General features: G+C 39.8%; 1 protein-coding gene across 3 annotated transcripts in view; it reads right to left on the bottom strand.

Annotated features, from left to right (window-relative positions):
* Nucleotides 1-727: 727 nt before the first annotated feature.
* CDK14 (cyclin-dependent kinase 14) overlaps nt 728-24,423 on the bottom strand; it is a 530,627-nt gene continuing 506,931 nt past the window's right edge. For all 3 annotated transcript variants that reach the window (XM_012720955.1, XM_012720957.1, XM_012720956.1), the window contains one exon: nt 728-2,868. The gene's annotated coding sequence lies outside the window, so the exon portion shown is untranslated. The remainder of the gene's footprint in view (nt 2,869-24,423) is intronic.

The following is a 24,423-nucleotide window of genomic DNA, read 5'->3' as shown; positions in this document are numbered from 1 at the left end:
TGCACAATTATGCAGCATATTCCTATGTATAGGGGCAGGCCATAAGCTACCCCAGTTATGTACAACCTAAACATCCTCTTATATAACAAAGATTACAAAACCAGTCCTATTCACAGATGAGTATCTCGTTGACGCATAAGCTAGGGTATTGATTCCGTCGGCTGTCATACACTGAAGGTAGGGTACCTTCAGGCCTTGCTTCCCCTGCAAGCCCTGGAAATTCCCCATCACTCTTGGGAGGTAGAAATAGTTCTCACCCTGTATCAGTAGATGGACAGCTACCCCAGCCTTATGCCCTGTTTTTTTTTTTTTTTCTTCTGAGCACTGCAAACATTTTATTCCTGTCCTATGTGTTTTTAAGCCCACCTAACGGTTCCTTTGAGAAAATGGAAATGAGTCCCACATTTCCTTTCAGAATACTGTGTGCAGTGATTCTGCATCGAGACGATCACCATGCTGATGTGTTCATACCCCTCCAGCTGTTAGAATGCAAGCTACTCCTTCATATAAAAATAATCTCACAAAACATTCCAGTGCTTTCTCTATAGAATAATAAATCTGCTAGTGAACACAGTCTGTAATGGCTGCCCATAATAAGAGAAGGAAGGGAAAGGAGGGAGGATGTGGTTGTAGATGGGAGAAGGAGTGAGAGAGTGAGAGAAACCAAACTTTGAACTTCCTGTCCCAGTGGCAAGGGTGGGGAACTAAGGCCCCTTCCCCACCCACCCCCCCCCAAGTTTCTGAGATGCCTGTCTCTGTGCTAAGACAGATCTTGGGATATGGGGTTTCATATCCCAAGAGAAGCTGCCTGTGATGGTGCATGTATTCTCAAAGATATTAATATTCCTAATTTAAGTCTTCTTACATTAAGTACCTTCAAATTTTCAAGCCAGAAAATTTATTAATAGCAAGATTTAGTCATTGGTTGCTCTTGGTTTAAATTTCATACAATACAGAAGTTATGGCTCTCCCCTAATAATTTGAAACAAATCAGAAGAACGACTGTGTTCGATTGCTTGTAAAGTTTTCTCTATTCAAGAAGTATTAATTTAAGTACATGTTAAGTCAAAATACCCCTAGAGACTTCTGCTAGGTTGGAATGTATGAAAGAAGAATGAGGAAGATTTCTAGGTAGCAAAGAGTAAACATTCTAGTGTTGTAACTTTTGTTCTTGAAAGTCAACAGTTCCTCAGTTGAAGCATACAGGGAGTGCTACTTCTGAACAGGGTGGGTTGTGACTGACACCCATCTCACACCCCGCTCCAGAGAAGGGACCATTGTAATGTTTACGAATTCGGGGTCCAATTACCTAGCTACACTGGGGTTGACTACAGAAAAGCTTTCCCTACACCTGGCCCCGGGAGAAAGTCTTCATGAAACTGGCTCATAATTCCTAGCCTTGATCCTAAAAGTGCCATGCATTTTAAGCTCTTAGTCTCTCCTTTCTGACTAATGAGAAAATGTGAAATGATGTACACGAAGGTGTCTCCCTTGGAATTTGAGTCCCCAGGGCTAGTTTCAGGGTTAGATGCATTTCCTACCTGTCCCCATGGCCTCAGCGGTACTTGGGATTCTGGAGCGAGGTGTGCTCCATTCGATGGCCTGCAGCAAGCAGCCAATTCTCCTCTGGGTCACACATAATGTGTGCCTGATCCTATTCCCTCGTCGTCACATACTCACCTTCATCCTTCAAGTTCCCTCAACTCCTGACACAAGAGAAGCAGAGACTTTCATTTCCCCTTTTCCACCTCTAAAGCAAGACTCCTGCCTTGTCTTTAAAACCTGCATTCGATCAGTTATTCCAGGACTGTCTGTGGCCCCCAAGGATGGCTTCCAATCCACTTGGAATGTTTAAAAAAAATGGAATTTCTAATTGCTTTGGCATAAATGAACAAATTTTAACTCTTGATAACTTTATAATTTGCTTTTAAAATCTTAACTAGAAAGATGGTGTTCAGGGCTCATCCGGCAGAAACAATCTTTTGCATCCAAGTTTCAAACCTTCGGTTCCTCATTCTTTTTTCCACTGAGAAAATACTCACAAAGTACAACAGAGTGAATGGAAAAAATAAGATGTTGACAAGACCCCAAAAACATATAAAAAGTTACCTCAGTTTCTAGAGGTTGAATGTAAGCAATTTATCCCTGTCTTTGTTCTCAATGCCTGATGCTTGCTTCTTCACTTCCAACCTACTTGGCAAACAGTCATGCTCTGTGGCTTGAAAATGCTAAGCAGAGTCTGATATCCTATATAAATGTGCAGTTATTTCAAGAAAACACACACACACACACACATTTGTAAATGTCCTCAAAAGTAAGTGACAAGTGGGGTCCCACAGCCAGGGACCAAGTTGTCAAGTAAGAGAGAGAACATGGGTTTGCTTTAGCTGAAAATTTCCTCCCTGGTAGTGGCAAAATGTGCACTGCTCTCAAAGAAAATACACGTTGCTTTATGCCACTATGCGGCTTTCAAGTACAGACATTACTGAGGAAGTGTGAACACCAAATGTGTTGTCTTAATGTATTTAAGACATGGCTGGTGAAAGCATAAAAATCTTTACAGAGACGCTGTGCTGCAGAGGGAAATCAAACAAAATCAAACACAAAAGACTGAAAAGAATACATGCCATGTATCAGTAAGCAAAGCTTAATCTTCACATAGTTCTTGGAAATCACAAGGTATCCAAATGCGTGCAAGGTTTTAAATAAATTGCAGAGAAAACAGGGTCTTGCCAGCTTCAATTTTCTTGTAAGAGAAATCCGCCACAGGGAGTGAAAGGAGACTGATCCATGATTCCCTTCGTATTATTGGCCACTTCATTAATGTTTTTTTTTTTTTTTTCTTCCCAGGATGATGACAACTTAATCCTGGAAGGAGGAAAAGAGAAAATTGTTATGTATATACATGTGTGTGTGTGCATACTTACATCATTCATTTCCCCCTAAATTACATGAGACATCAAAATTGGTCAGGCCAAAGTGAGTTTCTCTGTTTTCTCCACAGCCACCTTCTGCACATACCGCCCAGGCAGAACATTCTCCCTAACCATAACAGTGTTTGTAATATGATAAACAAATGTTCTGACTGCATCTCTCCCTTGGCCCCCTTAAAATAATTCAGCTCTATGAATTGAAATGGCCTAGTCTCCTCTTGGATTATTTAGAGAAAAGGAAATTCAGAAAATTTCCTTCTCCAAATCATTAGTAGTAATACTGGTCTTAATTAAGTGCCTGTAGCATCATACAGACCACTAGTGTTCATTTTTATGAACATGAAATAGAAAAATGGATCACATACATAATTTTTTAAGAAAATCCAGCTGTATGTAATTCCTTGGTTGCCTATTATCAGACTTAGTTTCAGCAGAATGAAAACTGGCTAGCATGACCTGAATTACCAGCCTCTTCCTGACATCCTGAACACAATTGTGTTTTCAATGATGCCTGCTTACACACAGTAACGACTTCCATGTGAACAGCTCAAGAAAAAGAAGGAACATTCATTCTGCTCCTATCTACATTTTTCTTTTGGCCCTTCGGCATTTTTATTCAGTCTTCAGGATAGGAAAAGAATGTCTTGCCAGGAAGGGTGACAAAAACCGCTCCCAGCAAGTCACACAGCCAGAGATTTGATTCACCAGTTCCCACTGGGTCTCAGAATCAATTCATCATCTCAGTTTAGTGGATCGAGATCACAGAGGCCAGGGCAGGCCTGCTGGCCCGCTTTCACAAGGCTATATTCTGTCTTCTTTCTGGGCACAGATGGGACCTTGGCCTTGTGTTAAGACTTCGAAGTACTGTCGCCCTAATGACTCAGGCAGGCTGCAGGCAGTAGAGACTCTACCCCTGCAAGGCACTGTCTAGACCAGGGGGCAGAAAGCTCCAATCTTACATATAAGAACCATGAAGATTGCATCCATCCTCTTCACTCTTTACTCATTTCCCCAAACTTAGTGTGAAGATCTTTTTGAAGGTTAGTCCTTCAATTTTTTATTTTAAAAATTGGGACAAAACTCATGTAACACAAAATTAACCATTTTAAAGCATGCAGTTTAGTGGTATTTAGAACATTCATGATGTGCTGTAACTGTCACAGTTTTGCCACTCCCAAGAGACCCTGAACCCTTTCATCAGTCACATTCTATATCCTTGCCACTGTTCCTGGCAACTACTAATCTGCTTTCTGTCTCTATGTATTTATCTATTTTGGATATTTTATATAATTAAAGCCACAGACTATGTGACTTGTTGCATCTGATTTCCTTTACTTAACATAATATTTTTAGCACTTTTTCTTTTTCCTTCCCAGGATAATGACAACTTACAGAGGAAGGAGGAAAACAGAAAATTCTTCATTTTTTTTTAAAAAGATTTATTTATGTATACAGAACTGGGGTACAGGCCAGAGGTGCAGGGGCGGTAAGAGGATTCACCAGAGACAGAGTGGGGAACAGAACAGGCAGATTAATGAAGTACACTGCTGAGGGGAGCAGCAGGCAGCAGGAGAGGTCTGCTGTGCCATGTGGATCACCTCCAGGGCTGGGATCAACCTCATGCTGAAGTGGCTTTAGCTTCTGTGCTTTAACCCACTGCACCACCAGGGAGAGCCCCTTCTTCATTCTTTTTAATGGCCGAATAATATTCCAGTGTACAAATACATCACATTTTATTATCTATTCATGAGGTAATATAAATTTAAGTTGTTTTCACCTCCTGGCTTCAGTGAATAGTGCTGCTATGAACATGTTTATGCAAGTATTTGTTTGAACATCCATTTTCAATTATCAGTGATGAGTCAAATGTAAACAAAAGTCTCAACCTTTTGTTAGTGAGAGAAACATGGGGGTGGATGGAGAGGCCTGGGGGTGGAAGGGTATCATACAAAATCCCTTTCACCACAAAATCCAAACTCCTCGATGTTACCACAAATATTTGCTGCGGTGTCACAGTTCTTTATGTGGCTAACTTGGCCACCCTTAACTCTGGTCCTTCATCAAATCTCTTCTTATTTTTAAAAAATTTATTTATGCATAGAAGAACTGGAGTGCAAGCCAGAAGTGTGTGTGGGGAGGAGGGTGAGACAACCATGGGCAGAATGTGTAGCAGAATGGGTGGATCTACTGAAATACTGCTAAGGGGAGCAGCGTGTGAGACAGGAGAAGTCTGCTGCACCACGTGGGTTAGCTGGAGATGGAACTCAGGCTGTTTTGATGATAGTGCTGAGATTTAACCCTTAGGCCACCAGGGATGTCCTCAAATCTCTTTTTAAATACGTTACCACCCTAGCAAAAATAATTACATGGGAACAAACCCCTGAGCAGCCACCCTTTTTCCGGGGAAATAAAGAAATCCACCTTTCACTCCACCTGCTCCTCCCACACATTCATGCATTCTGATCTAGGCACTGACATCTCTTCTGAGGCCCACCACCACAAGAAGAGGGTGTATTTGTCCCCACGGCATTTTAAGCACACTCATTTGCAGGCATCGTTAGCTAGTCCCCAGTCCCATTACCAATCTTGACATTTTTATTAAGCAGGAAACAAAAATGCCCTTTCTCTTCCATGTCACTTAGACAGTGGTTGAGATTCCAGCTTTTCCAGAAGCCTATCCAGCATGGCCACAAGGAGCTGTGGGTTGGTGCTGATACCTGGCATGTCTAGGCATGGAGTTCTTACAGCCACACCCCGATGACGTGGTCACCACCTGGCTCTCTTCTGCTCACCACTTTAATCAACAGAATGCAGACCTGGTGCACAGGCTGATTTCCTAGTCCAGAACCAGGAACTCCTCAGAGTGCCACCACTCCCCCCCACCTCCAAGCTGCATGGCCACTCTCCATGAAGGAGGATGGAAGCAGCAGGAAGCATCATCACGTTCTTGATTAACTTTGTTTATGTCGACCATGCTGTCCCTACAGCATATCCAACACTTGACCCAGGTACTCAGTACATAGCTGCTGAGTGACTAGGGAGGGGAGAGCTAGAAACTGAGCACTGGAGAGCAAGTGTGTGTTTGCTGACTTATAGTCCCTCATGGCACAGTGACTGAGCACAGAACTCTGTGGAAGAAGACAGTGCCAAGTATAGACAGCCCACCACAGAAATGCCATGAGCTGAGGAAGGTGGCAGGTGTGAACATCTTCTCATTGAGCTTTACTTTTTTTAGTCCATAGATTTCTACTGAAAAGGAATGATTTGATTTGCAGTGTATTTCATGTAACAATAAACTCCGTGGCTACCACGGTCCTGTATGTTATCACCCCTACCATTCCCTCCCGTTCTTTTAGCCATTGATGGTGTTGGCTGTTGCTTTCATCCTGACTCTTTGAATTTAATCTTGAGGGGAATCACATGTACCTAACCCAGGGAATAAGCAAATTAGGTAATAAAAAATAACACAAAATAGTGGTAATTGGAGTGTAAACAGTGAGCAGGGATTAGAAATCTATTACTTAGCTTTGCACTCAGACATGTAAGTGAAGGAGCCAACGATAAAGGCAGGGACATGTCTCTGAGACACTATAGCTCAGACTGCCCAGCCTGATGTTACACATCAGCACCATGGTGTCCCCTCTCCCTCATGGGCGGCATTAGCATCAGTTTCCAAGGACTCCATAGAAGGGAGGTCAGTTTACTGCAGAAAAAAATTCTTAAAATCAAAATGCAATCATCTTTTGGGGGAGGATGTAGGTGGAAGAAGAGTGGGTATGTGACACGCATAGGGAAGCAAAATGTAATAGTAATGTAATCCTTCCATTACATTTGATTATTAAGATATTCTGTTATCCACAATAGATATGAAAGCTGAACAGGAACAGTGAGCTTAACTATGTGCACATCAGCTCATAGGTAGATAAATCGTGTGATTAATGGGTGCCATTTTGATCTCACTTTCTGCCTTTGCAGTGTTCTTTCTCCAGAAATGAATGCTTTAAATAAGAAATTGGATTTTATTGATAAAATCCTTATTCAGAAATATCTACATAGAGCTTCTCAGCTATAAATATTAATTAATTGGATCTCTGGTACCCATAATGCAACTTTGTTCTGACCCATGTGCCCTATGAACTAGATATTTTTTTGGATTCAATTTTCTTAAAACCAACTGTCAGCATCATGTGATGGAGGAGATGAAAAATGAAAATGAGCAGTCCCGCTGTGCAGGTGGGTGACCTGTGGGAGAGAGTCTGCCTGGTAGGATTTTTACACGAACCATCAGACACAGACCAATTGATTAGATCATCTCATACCCGCCACCAACTAGGCTCAAGAGACTAATTAGAGAGAGTACTGCCTGCGCAGGCACCCCATTGACACCTAATTTGCTCAGCCGAAGCCTTTGGGGAAAATGTATTATCTCTGCAGCTGCACTTCATGCATTTCTGATTTGAGGCATAAGCAAGGAGAGCTTCATCACTCTTTGGAGCAAACTGAATGTAGAAGCCCTTAAGTGCTAAATGCAAGCAAACAGACCCAAATTAAAAAACCGGGCCAGGCTCTTCCTAATTCCCTCTGTGCTCCCTGTTAAATCTCCATGTGTACACACACACACACACACACACACACACACACACACACACCCCTCTATAACACATGCAGTTTACACACTGGTGGGACGACACCACGGAGGAACCCAGCTTAGTCTGCGTCTGTATGATCAGATGTCTACGTATTTGCTGGCCTATTTACCCACTCTAAGGCTTTGTGTTTGTTTAATTTGTTTTTTTCCCTGCTGCACTGTAGCTCCATACAGTATGTTTTTTTCTCTAGGAGGACTCCAGCCTATTCCCCCTCCCCCCCCCGCCAAGCCTCACTGGAGAGGGGTGATTATTGTGGTTCCAAATTAGAACAACTGTAGGGTTTTCTTTTCCCACTTAAATTGTAAGCAGGATATTCACAAGGATGTGTGTGGAATCCACTCATTTCTGTTTGAGAGACTTTGCAAAGATGCCTACTGGGGAGGGAAGAATTATAAAGAAAGTTACATCACAATAGCAAAGGCAGGTAGATTCAGAACATGATTATGTTTTCTTCCATAAAACAATGTAAATATTTTGGCCAGATTTAGGTTTTATTTGTTTCTAACTTAGAATACAACTAAATCAAGCTCTTTTTTCAAACGGAGAATACAAAATACCGGCATATAAGAGGCATGTGAAGATAGGCATGTGAGTAATCATATAGCATGGAACTGATGTGAATAAAATGTAGATGAGTACTTTATATGTAATTAAGTTAAAGGTGTGTTTAAAAAAGAAAAAAAAATAATGCTGGCAATATGGAAAATTAGGATATCTGTGCCCAAGTTAGTGGGAATGGGGGATGGGCAATGGGTTTCCATTCTGCTGAGTAAAAGAAGACAGGGTTTGTTATAGCAGTGTTCTAGCAAGGATCCCTGGATCTCAGGTCTTCCCACTCACTTGCTAAATGAATGGTTTTACTCACAGGTTCTGATGAATTAAAATTCTTCTTTGTAATTTTCACATTTATCTTATTCTTTTTTTTATTGGTTTATTTTTACATCATTCTGTGCCTTTTCCCATCTCAGTTGTAATCGCTGTGGACTTCCCACCACCAGTTTAATGAACATTTAAAAATCATTTTAGTTATTTACTTTTTTTTTTTAAAGATTTATTTATTTATGCATATAGAACTGGGGTACAGGCCAGAGGTGCAGGGATGGTGAGAGGATTCACCACACACAGAGCGGGGAGCAGAATAGGCTGATTGATGAAGTATACTGCTGAGGGAAGCAGCGAGACGGTCAGGTGAGGTCTGCTACGCCATGTGGATCACCTCCAGGGCTGGTGGGAATTGAACTCATGCTAAAGTGGCTTTAGCTTCTTAGTGCTGTGCTTTAACCAGCTGTGCCACCAGGGAGGGCCCAGTTACTTACTTTTAAAGCCAGCACTCAAAACTGACCTAAATTGGATATCCAGATAGTTTGTGGATTCGAATCTTATCACAATGAATGTTATTCTGAAGGTATTTGGAGAGTTGGTGCAGACATATTTGAAATGGTTAGGAAATCAAAACCTTAACTAACATATACAACCATCTAACAAAATTTTATTCTGATTTTGTGGGGGAAAAGGTCTAGGACCTTTTCCTTTCCTGAATGCCAGATTAGTAAGATTTCACATGAAAAAGCCAGTATAAAAAAAGTACCAGACTATGTGCCACTTTGAGTTTGATTTTGCTTAAAATACTAAGAAAAAGAAATCTTTTACACCTTCAAGGTATTTTTGACAGGCGTTCACTACTATATCTATAGTAACATAATTAAGTATATATCTATAGTATACATTAAGTCCACCAATGAGGCTGTTAAAACCTAAGCACCTGGGAAATCTCTGAAAAATCACAGATGTATTACACACAAACTATATATATATATATGTATGTATGCATGCATGTATGTATATTTATATTTACAAGGACACATACTTATTTGTATGTAAATAACATATATAGTCAAATTCTACACGGGAGATCTCATATGAGTTTTGCACTCAAATAATGCTTAAAATTTTATAATGATTTCAAGAAATCTGAGGACAGTTAATTTCCTCATTTTTGAGTGAGTTTAATTATATTTGGCTAGAAATATGTTTTCTTTTAGAACATCTTAAGTCGGTGTTTTCCAGTTACTCTGACATTGCAGTGAAGCTCCCTAGGTGGTGAGGAGAAATGGAATGAAACAGAAGGAAGTAGAAAATTAGTAAAAAATACACTTCTTTAGCTTATTTCTGATTTATGATAATCATGCTTCTTTCCCCCAGAAGAGAGCACATTTTGAGATCAGCAAGAGAATATTAATTAAAATGAATGTAGAGATAGATGGGCTTTACTTTAAGCTTAACAGAAGGTCCATCATTCAAAATAACCCAAATCCTGTTTAGTAACGTCCATATGGATGGAGGCACAAGGCACTAATTGCAGCAACTCTGTACATGTTAAGCTTCATGTCAAAGTGATTTTAGTGAACATTTTAAAGGAAAAGCTATACATTCAATATTTCAAAACAAATCATTTCTTACACGAGAAGGACTAACATGTAATTTTAATAATCATCAATATCAATGAACATTTAGTGCAATCCTCATTAAAGATTAGTCATTATATGTTGTTTAACTAGCTGTGATTGAAATGAATGCTCTATTTTAACAATGTGACTGTTTATTAAGTCAGATTTATGTAAATATTACACACTGATCATAATTTGACATGTGCACTTAAGGATGGTGTTTCTGGGAGCATTTTCTCAGTAAAAGCCAAAGTGAGTACAGGAAAACTAAGAAATTATTGGCTTAGGTCTTCTAAGAACTATCAAGATATTCAAGTTTTTAAAAAAAACTTGTCTGTAATAAACATATATAATAATCATATACAAAGCCATGTATGTAAGTATATATACACACATGCACTCATACATACCCTGTGAAGTTTAAAATAACCTCAATGAAATAATTTTAATGACAAAAATCAGAAAAATTTTAACCAAAAGGGGCTTATTCTTTTCAAGGATTTTATATTAGAAATTTTATTTGCTCATCATACCTTTATAACTGACTGGTTCCCAAGTGGGTATAAGTAAATTAAATAGGATTCTGATCCTTTAACCTTCTTAAATATTACATTCCTACTAAACTATATTTAAATAAGCCAAATACAAAGTCACGGAACCCAGAAGTATGTGCGTTTTTTATATCTTAAAAAACACACACGCAAATCTCATAAATCCACTTTTAAGTATTTAACTGTAAAAGGAACACAAGGGTTCATGTCTGACTTTAATTAAAAGATCTAAGAAGAGATGTGAGTTCATTTTGGGTGGATTTCTTTCAAATTAAAGTTTGTCTCCTATTATTGTCCAAACTGTTGAAGCATAAGAAGTTTTCACGCTAAGGCATTTTAATTTAATATCTATGATCCCTACAGTTTGAATTTGTCTCAGGAAAGATCTTACTCAGCAGAAAAGCACAAAGCCCGAACATACATTTCTATGGTGTAAAATAGATCACATATGATTGGTAAATAGAGGATGGTGTCAGTAGAAACCAGAAGTTGTGTTGGTTCACATGAGAAATTTCTTTCCAATGTGAAAGCTTTGGGTTGCCAAGTCACCATGTGGCTTGCTATCTACGGTCATGTGCAACAGAATAAACACAGTTGCGTGCAAGCTGAAGAGGTGCAAGGCGTTGCACATGCTCTCCCTTTACCCCACATGATCCTTTTGTGGTTGTTTCACTAAATAAATGGTGCCAATGAACAGCTTCTTGCTGAAGGACACTACACTGAGTGTTGACTCATGGAAACTAAGACTCTATCTTGGTTTGGTGTGGTCATGTGCTCTTATCTTAGAATTAACTGTTTACTATAAGATTCTCCTAGATCTTTGAACATTTTGCCTTTTTACCCAATTTGGTACCCACCCCCATTCTTCCATCAAGTATCTTTCACCTATAATCAGAGCTAGTATGTTTACTGCTTTTGTTAGTTATGTGTTAGAGATTGATTGTCTGGATCTCCCCCCTCCCCCATATGTTGAAAATTTATACATAGTGTGGTGGTGTTTCAAGGTGGAGCCTCAAGAGATTAGGTCATGAGGGTGGAGCTCACATGAAAGGGATCAGAGCCCTTACAAAAACAGACCCCAGAGAACTCTCTCATGCCTTCTGTCATATGAGGACATGGCAAGAAGAGGAAGAGGGTCTTCCCAAGACACCTAATGTACCAGTGCCTTGATCTTGATCTGCTCAGCTGTGAAAAATTAATTTTCATTGTTTGTTAGTCACCCATTTTATAATATACTGTTATAGTGGCCTGAACAGACTTAAACCCCATGGATACCACGCTGAGTCAATTTTGAGCGATTTGTCCCTCATTCTAATTTTTCCCACAACAATGCAATTTTCAATATGGTATTTTGCTGCACACAGGGAGGAGAGATGTTAGTTCGTGGGGGCACATTCTGAAAGCTGGTCCCCAGCAAGGTTTCCCCATATGGTTGTTTCACAAAATAAATGGTGCCAATAAATAGCTTCTTGATGAAAGACAAATACACTGAGTGTTGACTCATGGAAACTAAGATTCTATCTACATGCAAAATCATTCAATATATACTCATACACAGTCATAATAGATTATTTTAAAACATTTTGATACTGGTTGCTATATTTCCATAATATCCAAAATGAGTTCTGATCGATTTAATTACTGACCATGATGTATTACTATGGGAAATAAATACCAGTATTTTAGGCTCATGTAGTACTTTCTCTTATGCAAAGTACATTTCCATTTAATGAAATTATTTGGGAAAAAAGTACCATCCCCTTAACAAGAGAACAGATATTACAAACTTGATGTTTAGAAATTTCTCATCATGTTAGCTGATAACTTATGGCATACTTGTGGCAGAAGAATAAGTATGCACAACATTTTCTGTTAGAACTACATAACCTTTATAGGAACTAAGGTGACCAGTTGTCTCAGTTGATCAGGCTTGAGGAGGCTTCCAGGATAAGGGACTTTAACAGTTTTAAAACTCATGCAAACCAGAATGAGTTAGTCACCTCAACAGATCCAACAGGGTTGACATGTTGCTATTCTAACTTTATTATACAAGCAGAGCCAGAAAGCCTGGCACTTTACTTCGTGAGCTATATCCACTTACACTTCAATCTTAAAATGAGTCACAAAGGTATTACAAATGTTAAAAAAAAGGAGAATGAGAAAAAATCTGGTGAAACAAAAGTGAGAACTGAACCTGAAGATCACTCCTCTCAACCCCCAAGGCATTTTTCACTTATCTCTTTGACTGTGTATTTTAGACCATCTTCTATAAGTGTCTGATGAAATCCATGGTGGATCACATTCTGCTCTAATGGGGCAGTTGAATGCACAACTGTCAACTTGTTCTTCACCACAGTTTTTAGTTGTACCTGCAATAAGTCTATCATTTTCAGTCCTGTTTAGTGTGACATGGAAGATATAGCTATAGACATATCCTCTCAATCACAAAAGTGAAAATATTGCCACATCTCTGCTGTACACCACCCTGCTCACTGAGCAGTAGAACTGCAACATCTACTGCTTTGCCTATTTCAATCCAGGAAACACTGAGCACATAGTTTTAAGCAAAGTACAATGTGGGAATAGAGAATAACACAAGTACTATTAAGCAAGGTCGTTGGGGTGTTCTGGAAGTAGCTTTCAAGCTTTCTGAACTGGCTTTCAAGAGTTGAATGTTGAAGTTTTCAGGAATTTTGTAAACAGGTTGTCAAACAAAGCCACCCTTGAAACTGGCAATAGAAGGAGGGAATATTTATGCCATTGGATGCAGACAACACAACCAATCAAGCTTTTTAGCTTTTTTCCTGGAGATCCAATGTTAAAGTAAACATTTACCAGCACATAACTGCTATCCTTACGTGCCTTAAGAGTTCGGGAGAGAATGATGATCAGAATTACAAGCTCTAAATCCAAATGGAAAATGGAAATTCTATCCTACAGGTACCCATGGAACAAAGAAGAAAGGGGTTTTAAGAGCTTAAAGTGAGGAGAGAAGGTGGCGTTCTGGTAAAGTCAAGTGCTGGGAGACAGTGAATGGCTAATGGTGTGTGTGTGTGTGTGTGTGTGTGTGCGCATGCATGTTTTAATGTTAGGAAATGTGTGGAGGGGAAGCTGACAGGGTGAGCATGGTGCAGTGGAGGGGCCTTACATACCCAGTTTAGGGTTTGGGTTTCAATTCTGCACATAGTGAGGTCTTAGAGGTTTTTGGGCAGGGAATCTCTGGATCCCAAGCCTGTCCCTAGGTTGCTGTATACTACTCAACCTGAGGAAATCTCAGTCACATCTGTGAAGTCTGAGGGTAAATAGTTATCTTCAAGAGCCACTGGCTCAGATCCAGGCAACTGCTTCTTGAAAAAACTGTTGTGACTATTCACTACACCAGGCTTTGTAACATTAAGTGTTGAGAGGTCTTATTCTGCCTGCACACGCAGTGTCGCAGAACAATGATGAGGTACCTGGTGATGATCTTCCCAAGGACTCCAACTTCTAAAATGTAGCCCACAGGAATAATTTGGACATTTTCAGGCACCAGAAAACTGCCTCAGGTACTTGATAGTTGGATCACAGTATTTTTATATTTGTTATGCATTTAGAAGAAGAACATGAACTAATTCCTAGCTTTCTTACTTTGCTGTCTTTTATAACTCAAACATGATTTCCATGTTTTTGATTTAGCACACAAACTCAGACAGACTGAAATTGCAGAGTTTGAAGTTCTGAAACACTGTCCAATCTTTCAAAAAGCAACTGCAATAAATTAGAAGACATCATCACCACACTCTTGTCTTGATTCACTGTGGTTGCATGATGTGGACTAGGAGTTTTCAGCTCGTTAAAAAATGTGAAGCCTGTAATGTCTGATGAATAAGACATTCACATCAACACAATTGGTTTCCTCCTGGTATAAAACAATTAAAGTGCCAACAGCTCAGTGGTTTTGTGGCAGAGAAAAGAACAGTGGTTGCAGGCCTGGGGTCAATCTCACACTTCCATTGGCAGCAGAGCTGGAGAAAGCAGTGACAGTAGCCAGCGCACACCAGGCTCATGGGATTAAGGGATGTTTCCTGCTTTTTCAGTGCCTGCTTGTGGCAGACTGAAACAAAAGAACCCTTGGTGTTAAATGAATCAAGCTCTTACTGAGGTGCAATGCAATACCTTTTGCTTTGTTCCAAACCAGAATCCCACACGTAATAAGTCAGGAATGTGACATTTTCTCTTCCACACCTGTGAGTGGTGCACATCCCAGAAAGATCTTATTTCTTCTTCACACAGATGCAAAAGTACAAAGTCATGTCTTGTCTGAGTGACACTGTTTGTTTTCCAGTCTGTTGGTATTAAAATTGCACCCTAAGCACCTACATGTCTGGGTGTCCCGTTAAGTCCTTTTCAAAAGGTTTGACTTTGAACACCGGGGTCATTTGGAGATCTAGAGATGAGATGCTTTATGTTCTCAAGGGGGCAGAAATCAGCACAGTTCTATTTTAAATGCAATAATTGAATAGAATATATTCTACCTGAATATATAAACATGCAGGGGGTGGGTGGAGGGTGGGATCCGGCTCAGTCAGTTCCAACAAGCTGTTTTGGCTTTTGTTCTTTTTGCAATTCTTAGATCCAGGGGTTCTGCAGGCGATGTATACATGCACAACGAGCCTGGACCTAGACACTAACATAAAAAGGCTCTTTTGTTTCATCATTTCCAACCTTCTCAGGTTCAGTGCTGGAGTTTATTCAGTTCCCATAATCAACTGTTGAAGACTTTGGCCCAAGCAGTGTATCATACCACTCATGCTTGATTTAACATGGCAAAGTTAAAACTCATCTCTCTTAGTACTTATCAAGAAATGTTTGAACAGGTTGATTTTCAGTGACTGATGTCCATCTGGTAAAATGTGAAGCAACACAGCCACTTTTTCTTTAGCTGTCTGAGATGTACTGTGGTTAAGACTACCTACATTCTAGAGGTGAGTGATTAAAGATGACATAAGATATTTGTAAAACAGATAAGGTGGAAGGGAATTATTAAGTTTAAATGTATATGAAATCAAGCAAAGAAATATTTAGACAGACTTAGAAAACAGTTAATGGCAAGTAGAGCTTCAGAACAATCTCTAAATAAAACTGCAAATACTATTTGGTCTGGAAAAAATACAGTCATATTCACTAGTTGGAGGGCTACTGTTCTAAGCATTTCATATGTATCACAGTAATCTCCTTTAACATAAACTGTGCATTTTAAATTCAAATGTGTAAATCTACTTTTTCTGAAAGATTTATTTTTATTAATTTTTGCATATAAGAACTGTGGTACAGGCCAAATGTGCAGGAGGATAAGAGGATTCACCAAAGACAGAGTGGGAAACAGAACAGACAGACCTACTGAAATAGACGGCCGAGGGGAGCAGTGGGTCAGACAGGAGAGGTCTGCTGTGCCCTGTAGGTCAGCTCCCTGGCCAGGGATCGAACTCATGCTGCAGTGGCTGCTGATAGCTTGACAGTGCTGAGACTTAAACCCATGTGCCAGCAAGGAGGCCTGGAGCCTGGAGATGCACTTTTTTTTTTTTATTACAAAGTTTATTTTTACATCATTTTGCACATTTTTTTCCCCCCATCTCGATCGTAATCCCTGCGGGTTTCCCATCACCAAATCACCCCTGTGCTACCACCATAGTCCCGTGCATTTCCCTCCCTCCCCCCCCCACTGTTTTTGATCCCATTCTCCACTCCACCCCCACAGAATGTCTCTGGTATATGGTTGTTCATTATTTTTGTTATTTTCTTGCCTGGTCCATTATACTCCTGCTATGAGTGACACCATCCGGTATTTTTCTTTCTCTTTCTGGCTTATCTCACTAAGCATGATCTTTTCCAGCTCCATCCAAGTTGCTGCAAAAGACATGTGTTTCTCTTTTTTGGTTGCTGAGTAATATTCCATTGTATATATGTATCACATCTTTCTAATCCAGTCATCTACTTTTGGGCATTTGGGCTGCTTCCATGTTTTTCCAATTGTAAATAAAGCAGCAATAAACATGGGGGTACAAGTATCTTTTTCAATCAGTGTTTTTGTGTCTTTTGGATAGATACCTAGGAGTGGGATTGCTGGGTCGTAGGGAAGCTCTATGTTTAGCAGTTTGAGGAACCTCCAAACAGTTTTCCACAGAGGTTGTACTAGTTTGCATTCCCACCAGCAATGCAGGAGAGTTCCTTTTTCTCCACATCCTCACCAACAATTGCTGTTGCTAGTTGTTTGAAGATGTGCCATTCTCACTGGGGTGAGGTGGTATCTCATTGTGGTTTTAATTTGCATGGAGATGCACTTTTATGTACCAATGAATTGTGCCTGAATTGACTCAGTAAATGCCCAAGTTGTAAAACTAACTTCCACTTATTCCTTTCTACCTTTGAGCTATCTGCTATGCCATCTGTAGTTGTATGTGCACTAAATGTTATGATCACATATTTCCACCTAACATTTTATTAAGCTTTCCAAAACTGTGAACATCCACATGTCACCTAGATGGATTTCACAATTAACATTTTGAAATGTTTGATTTGTGACCTATCTATTCATCTGTCTATCTTTCTATCCATCCATTAATTCATCCTATTATTTTGATGCATTTCAACATGAGTTGCAGAAATCAGCAGACTTCATTCCTTAGCATACATGGCATTTACTTACATCAATATTTATTTTTAGGTAATTTTACTTGTAGTAGAATAAAAAATCTTAAGTGCCTCATTTGATAAGTTTAATGGCATAACACAGGGATATCATATTGCTAGGCAATAGGAGAGGTCAGTTTTAATTCAGAATTTTCTCTGAGAATATGATTTTTCTTATCAAGTTTCATTAATGTCACCAATGCTTCAGTGATACATATATGTATATAAGTACATGCAGCTTTTTTTCCATAAAATTTCATTTGATTCACAGACCGAAATTTTTTTAATAGACCCATGACCTCAGGTTAGTAACTCTGGGCCTTTAGTCAGCATGCTAAGTCATCACACAGCATTTCTACCACCTAGTCATTTTGAACAATATTCATTTTAGAGCATATTTGCATTGTAGATGTTATCGTAAAGGAAATACCTTCCATGAAAGTTAAGAACTTGAAAATAATTCATTTTGAGCAAAGCTCACAGTGTAGGGCACTTGGTTACAGGGAAGAAGGCTTACATGATTTCCTATACTCTCTCGATGATAAAAAAATATATAACCAACCAAACAAAACAAACAAAAAAAAATTTATCGTCTATGCACCATGTTTCCTTTAAGAGAGGATGAACCTGGATCATTCTACTTGGTGAAGCTAACCAGAGAAGTATAAATGGACATTAAAGATTTCTATAATTTCGGGCATTTAAACTGATATTCCTCAGAATATGAGCTGCCAAGCCCAGCATACCCCCAAACACAATCCTTCATTCCTCCCTCCTTTTTTTGCTCTATTAACATCATTTTCAATAATGTAACAACGCTAACGCAGGATTAAACATAGAGATAAATTCCACAGTACCCATTCTTACTAACAATCATTTTATTTCTTACTTTATCTTTACTATATTACTGTTGTGAAAATAAAAATTGTGAGGGCTTCTCATAGGTTTGTCAATGACCCTAAACTCTTACTTCCCCTTTGAGATAAAAGCAGTATCAGCCAAAAATATGCAATTATTCTAATGTGTACATCCATATTTTCCCTCTCAGAAAAAGCGGTGCTCATCCATTTGGGTGGCTCAAGAGGTTTATTGTGTCTCTACCTTCAAAGTGTTACAGGGCAACCCAATGGGTTGCCTGTGTATGGGACCTCACGTGCATGCTTAAGATTTAATTGTACTGCAGGCACACTCAAAAAGGGTCAATAATGGGTTTACTTACAAAGGGGAAAGAAAAGGAACAACCCAGCGAGAGAGAGAGAGAGAGAGAGAGAGAGAGAGAGAGAGAGAGAGAGAGAGAGAGAGAGAGAGAGATACAAGTTAACTAGAGCATCCTACCAATTCTGCTGACTTGGAACTCCAGTAGCACAATGAAAGCTCATCAAGAGCCAAATGTCCAGCCACCGGCCTCGAGGCCAAGGGATAGAGAGCCTAACATGGCTCCCTCATAGATATCTCACCAAAAGTCCCAAAATGGCTGCTTAGCTCCATTCTTAACTAGCAGTTCTCCCCTAGGTATTGCTGGGCCTTGTAATTTCAGTGACTGGAGGAGGGGGTGGCGTCCACAAAACTCTGCAGAGTTCTTTCAGGACGTCCTTTCCCCCTCACAAAAGTATGTAATTTATGGTTGAGAAAGTTGAAGCTGCTAAGAGTATTTCCCGCTTTTGAACAAAGCTTTTTTTCTCCCCATCGATACAAGTGTTTCCTTTTACTAACAGAGGATCAACTCAAGGTTTTCCGTATCTGCTCTTCACAGATTAATCTGGTGTGTGTGGTCTTACTTAGCTTCTGTCGTTTCAGCTTTGGCATACCAGCATTTGGGCTGGAAGCTTGGCAGCTTGCTGATTCTTGCTCACTTTCATCTCCCTGTCTAAGCATTAGCTACACATAGACCTGTTCACCCTGGGTGTGGGAATTGTATGTGCCTTCCTTGCTAGAGGACAGCAACCTCTGGATACATGGCATCTCTCTGTGACCTGGTTTGGTAGCACTGAAGTCAAAGGGCTGCAAATCTTCAAGGAGCCAGTTCAGAAGAGAAAAGGTAATGTGGAGTCAGGAATGAATAAGATTCCTTAGTTTTATTCCAATCAGCACCAGGTTGCCATAGCAACCAAACCTGACTGTCCCTCTACCTCATTCCTCCTACAGAAATGCTTGCTGGTTTGGGTGTTCAAGGGAAAGTGTACAGAATTGCTTCAGTTTTCTGAGCCACACAATTTTATTTTTATATAATTTAATTTCATAGTTTCTTCCCCTGAGCATTAAATAAAGTGTTTCAAAGTTAAAAACATATGCAGGGTTTTTTTTTTGTTTGTTTTTCTACCTGTTCAAATTTAACAAGATCATTCTTCATTATCCCTTCATTTTCTGGAAGCTTCATGTTTCCTTTTCCCTTATTAGTTTTTCTATCAAATTCTCATACACATGAATGTGTACACCCAATCTGAATGTTGGTGATGTTTTCAAAGAATATCTTAAGGAGATATTCTAAACATATAGCAGCTATAGAATCATAAGTATCTTTCAGACTTGTAACCTTTCTATAATTAAGCCAAAGTAGAGGAAGTTTAAAGAAAAACTGTATTTGGCATAATGAAATTATTTTTTTATTTGACATGTTTTCTGTTTAAATAATAATCACCTTCAGTGGTGACCTTCATGTAGTGCATGCACATGTTGATTCTCAATGAACACCTCAGTTTATAAAGTGTTATAATGCAGTTACATCAATAATGAAAAATGTAAAAAAAATAGCTTTTTTTTAAAAAGATTTATTTATTGATGCATCCAGAGCTGGGGTACAGGCCAGGGAAGGTGAGAGGCTTCACCAGAGACAGAGTGGGGAGCAGAACAGGCAGATGACGAAGTACACTGCTGAGGGGAGCAGTGGGAGGGTCAGGAGAGGTCTGCCACACCATGTGGGTCACCTCCCGGGGATTGAACTCATGCTGAAGTGGCTTTAGCTTCTCAGTGCTGTGCTTTACCCCACTGCACCACCAGGGAGGGCCCTCACTTCTTTATCTTTTAAGCACCAATAGGGTGATTGTTAGTGATTCTGAGAGGACAGAGGACTGGACAACCTTCCTGGGATTGTTCTAGTGGCTTGTGAAGTGTGGCAGCCATGGTGTTGCCAACTCTGGGTTGCTAAGTGGGCCTCCAAGATAAAGAAGAACTAGGAGCTTTCTAGACACAGCCCCAAAGCAAGGAGACAATGTTGACATTGAGACCAGACACCGGGGTCTAGGAACTGAGTCGAAAGGTAGAATCAAGAGGCTTTGAGGTCACAAATTATTTCCTACTGGTCAGGCATCCTACCTCTGATGATATAGGGAGGAGACAGAAGGGGAGTTCAATTAGGTTGCAGTTTTGTAACCTTCTTCAGACCCAGAAACTTGGGCTTGATCTCTAGTCACATGTGAGAACCAGCTCGTTCACCTCTGGTGTCATTCCTTCCCTCATTTTCTTGTTCAAGTCCTCAAGCTATGTTCCTTTCCATGCCTGACACCCACACAAAGCTCCTGTTTTTATTCCTAGTCTTGTTTACTTTCCTTGGAAATCTTTATTGAATATCTCTGAGGTGTAAGAAGAAAATAAAAAGGAATGACTTCCACTTTGCCCTAGAAATACATTGCCTCCAAAGCTTGCTAATATTTTGTGTGGTGGTCACTAGTATTATTCACTAATTTGCATTTCTCTGCCTTCTTCAATATTGGTAGAGGCTCTTCCAGCACCTTTGGTAGCCAGGTGAAGCCATTCAACCTGCTATAAATAAGGAAATATGCACATCCATGTGGCTGCTTAAAGGAACATTTCATCTCACCACATCTCTTCCCTCTGCCAAAGTGACTGAGGAAACAGGTATGGAGACGCAGCCTCTGCTAGCCTGTGACAGTAAGCAGAGTCACCGATGACTCACAGTGGACATAAGTGTAAGCAAGAAGTAAGTATTTATTGTATTAAGCCACAGCAACACCAAGCTCATCCTGAGCCATCCAACATCTGTCATTTGGATTTGTCTTTGGATAAAAATTGTAACTTGTCTACTCTTCAGAAAAATCTTAGTGAGATAGCTGGTTTGTTTTCTGTATTTCAATGAGGAAAGTGAGAGGCTAATACACATCATTTACCAAATGACTGACAGATAATGTGAATTGAAACTTGTACACAAATTTTATTATTCAAAATCTCATGCTTTTTCCTGCTGTATTGTGATGGCAGCTAACTCTTAAATGATGTGGGCAAGAGAAAATATGCATTTCTGGAAAGTAATGTGATAAGATTAAAAGTAAATACTGTAGGGCCCTCCCTGGTGGTGCAGCGGGTTAAAGCACTGCACAAAGAAGTTTAAGCCACTTCTGCATGAGTTCGATCCCCGCCTGCCCCGGAGCAGATCCACATGGTGCGGCAGACCTCTCCTGACTGGCCTGCTGCTCCTCTCAGCAGTGTACTTCGTTGATCTGCCCACTCTGTCTCTGGTGAATCCTCTCACCCTCCACATCTCTGGCCTATACCCCAGTACTGTGCGAATAAATAAATAAATAAATCTTAATAAAAAAAAAAAAAAGTAAAACCTAGAAGAAAATCTTTTTTATGTTAAAAAATGAATATTAGTACTGGATGCATCTGGTACATCAGCCAAGGCTTTATTTCTTCCTTCTAACAATAAGAAAGTTTACAGTTAGCTGGTAAAAAGCAAAAAAAAAAAAAAAAAAGTTGGAAATCTCATATGAGTATCATTATCAGCATTATCAGATTGGGTAAGGTAAATTTCATATCATTTGAACCTGACTAAAAATTTAAGTTAGAGGGACTTGAGGAAAAGAGGAAAAGTGGGGTAGATTCCTATAGGATGGAGTCAGATTGTAGAAGGCCTTGAGATTCAAACACTACAGGCTAGACTAGTATTAGAAAGAAATAAAGGGTCACTTCAGACCTCTGAAGAGGAAAGTGACATGATACAAACAGCAATTTGGATGACCTATCTGTCATAGTCAGGGGTAGATAGGAATGAAGAGGAGTTACAGTCAGAGCAGGCACTCAGACATGTTTTGTTTTTTGATTGGGTGAGCCTAGAAAAACTTACAGAAAAGGACAGATGTGAGGTGAGAGATGAAGAAAGGGCAGAAATTCAAGAGAATGTTCAATGCAAAGACGGGGAGGTCTTGGAGGCTGACAGAGTGCAGATGAAAGGAACTGGCTGGAGGTGGCCTAATGATGAGTAGAGAAAAGCTGGGAGGGAGAGGCCTCCTGGAAAGGGAGAAGAGTCCAGCTCTGATATGCAAAATGGCGGTGTTGGTCTCTACACACTTCTGCTTACGTGACTGTGTAATAGACACATCTCTGACACAAATCCTGTGCTGTTCCAATAAGTCTTCCCTCCCACTGTGTGACACCCCCACTCTTGGTTTAGTTTCAGCCAATAAAAACAAGATTACTCGTAAAATTAATGGAAACAATCTGTTTTTTCCTTGCCATAGAAAGGATTCTTCTTAATTATCCCCCCCCCCTTTGAATCATATATCCTGTAGCTTGATTAAATCCTTTAGAAGTCAACTAAGCATTAGAGGAATCCCAGAGCTGGTGTTTACTTGTTGTGTGTAAACAGATATGCCTTGGAAAGCTGCATTTCTGCTAGGATAATGAACACAAGCTTTCCCTCTAGGATGACAATTTATTCCTCAACATTTTCAGGAACTAGGGTCTGGTTAAAATGTTAATAAAAACTGACTCTCTGGAGAGTCACTCAATGTAAAGTTAGATTTTCTAATATGAATTGCTTATATTTGCATAGGTCTTTTTAACAAAGTGTTTTCTATGTATTTTTCCTTTTGTTCTTGCAAATTCTTTTGAATTTGAGGTGTGGCAGGTGACACAAACCCCATTTGAAAGGTGAGAAAAATGTGTCATTAAGGAACTTTCCAGCTGATCTAACTTGTGAGTTCTCACCACTTTGCCAAGCTCCTGCCTTCTAGCCCTGAGCACAAAAGCGACAAAATATTTTTCAGTAATGGGAAAGGCTGAGAAATCTGGAGAGAGGCCTAAGCACAAATGAGGGCACTCTCTTCTGCAGGCCTTGGCTTTGTGGTAGAAGCTCCAGTCCTCCCCAGTTTCCCAACAAGAATATAGTTTATTGCCAAAGAACACAGGCCTGAATTTGGGCTGAACATACAGAGAGATGGGTGCCTGTCCTTCTCTCACCTAGAACTATCTCCACTCTGACCTCCAAACATGATCTTCCGGGAAGCAGTTGCTCCTGTTGGTCTTAATGGTTTATCTTCTTATATATTGCCCATCTCCTCAAACCTAGACTTAGTTCTAGGTCCTATGTCTTGGTCTGGGGAGAGAAGTGGATTTGGTTGGGAAGAAATGAGTAGTTTCCTTCTGCGTGGGACACCAATCTTGAGTTGTTTCCAGGCAGCTTCTGCTCAAAGAAACCGCAATGATTTCTCCTGCCCCACAGATCAAACATCACATTTCTAGGCGTGGCATTTACAAGCCTCCACCATTGAGCACCTCCTCAAACACACATCTCACTCCATTTCTGTCTGAACCTGCAAGTCTGATTCTCTAAAATGTGTGTGCTGTAAATACAGGTATAAAGGGATGTATATCATGTAGTAAAGAAATATAATTATAAATATTTTCAAATTAAGAAATGAAGGCAAACCATAGTTACAGATAAATTGAAGATTAAAATATAATTAAAAATTATATAAGGAGAGGGCCCTCCCTGGTGGCGCAGCGAGGTTAAAGCACAGCACTAAGAAGCTAAAGCCACTTCTGCTTGAGTTCGAGCCCCACCTGCCCCGGAAGTGACCCACATGGCACGGCAGACCTCTCCTGACTCGCCTGCAGTTCTCCTCAACAGTGTACTTCATCAGTTGGCCTGTTCTGCTCTCCACTCTGTCTCTGGTGAATCCTCTCACTGCCCCTTCACCTCTGATCTGTACCCCAGTTCTGCATGCATAAATAAATAAATCTTTAAAAAAATACATGTATATAAGGAGAAGGAACACAGGACAGAAAGCAAACTTCTGTGAACAGAACTTGTACAGATTTGACTTTGGTACTGTATATTATATTTCACAGTACCAAATTTATTACACAAAGGCAACCCTAAAATTATAAAATAAATGAGCCTAATGTACAGAGTGGGGAATATAGTTGGCAATTTTAA

Source organism: Condylura cristata, unplaced genomic scaffold (assembly GCF_000260355.1).
Source record: "Condylura cristata isolate star-nosed mole 26May11 unplaced genomic scaffold, ConCri1.0 scaffold00005, whole genome shotgun sequence".
NCBI lineage: Eukaryota > Metazoa > Chordata > Mammalia > Eulipotyphla > Talpidae > Condylura > Condylura cristata.
This window is presented reverse-complemented; position numbering and strand designations above follow the sequence as displayed.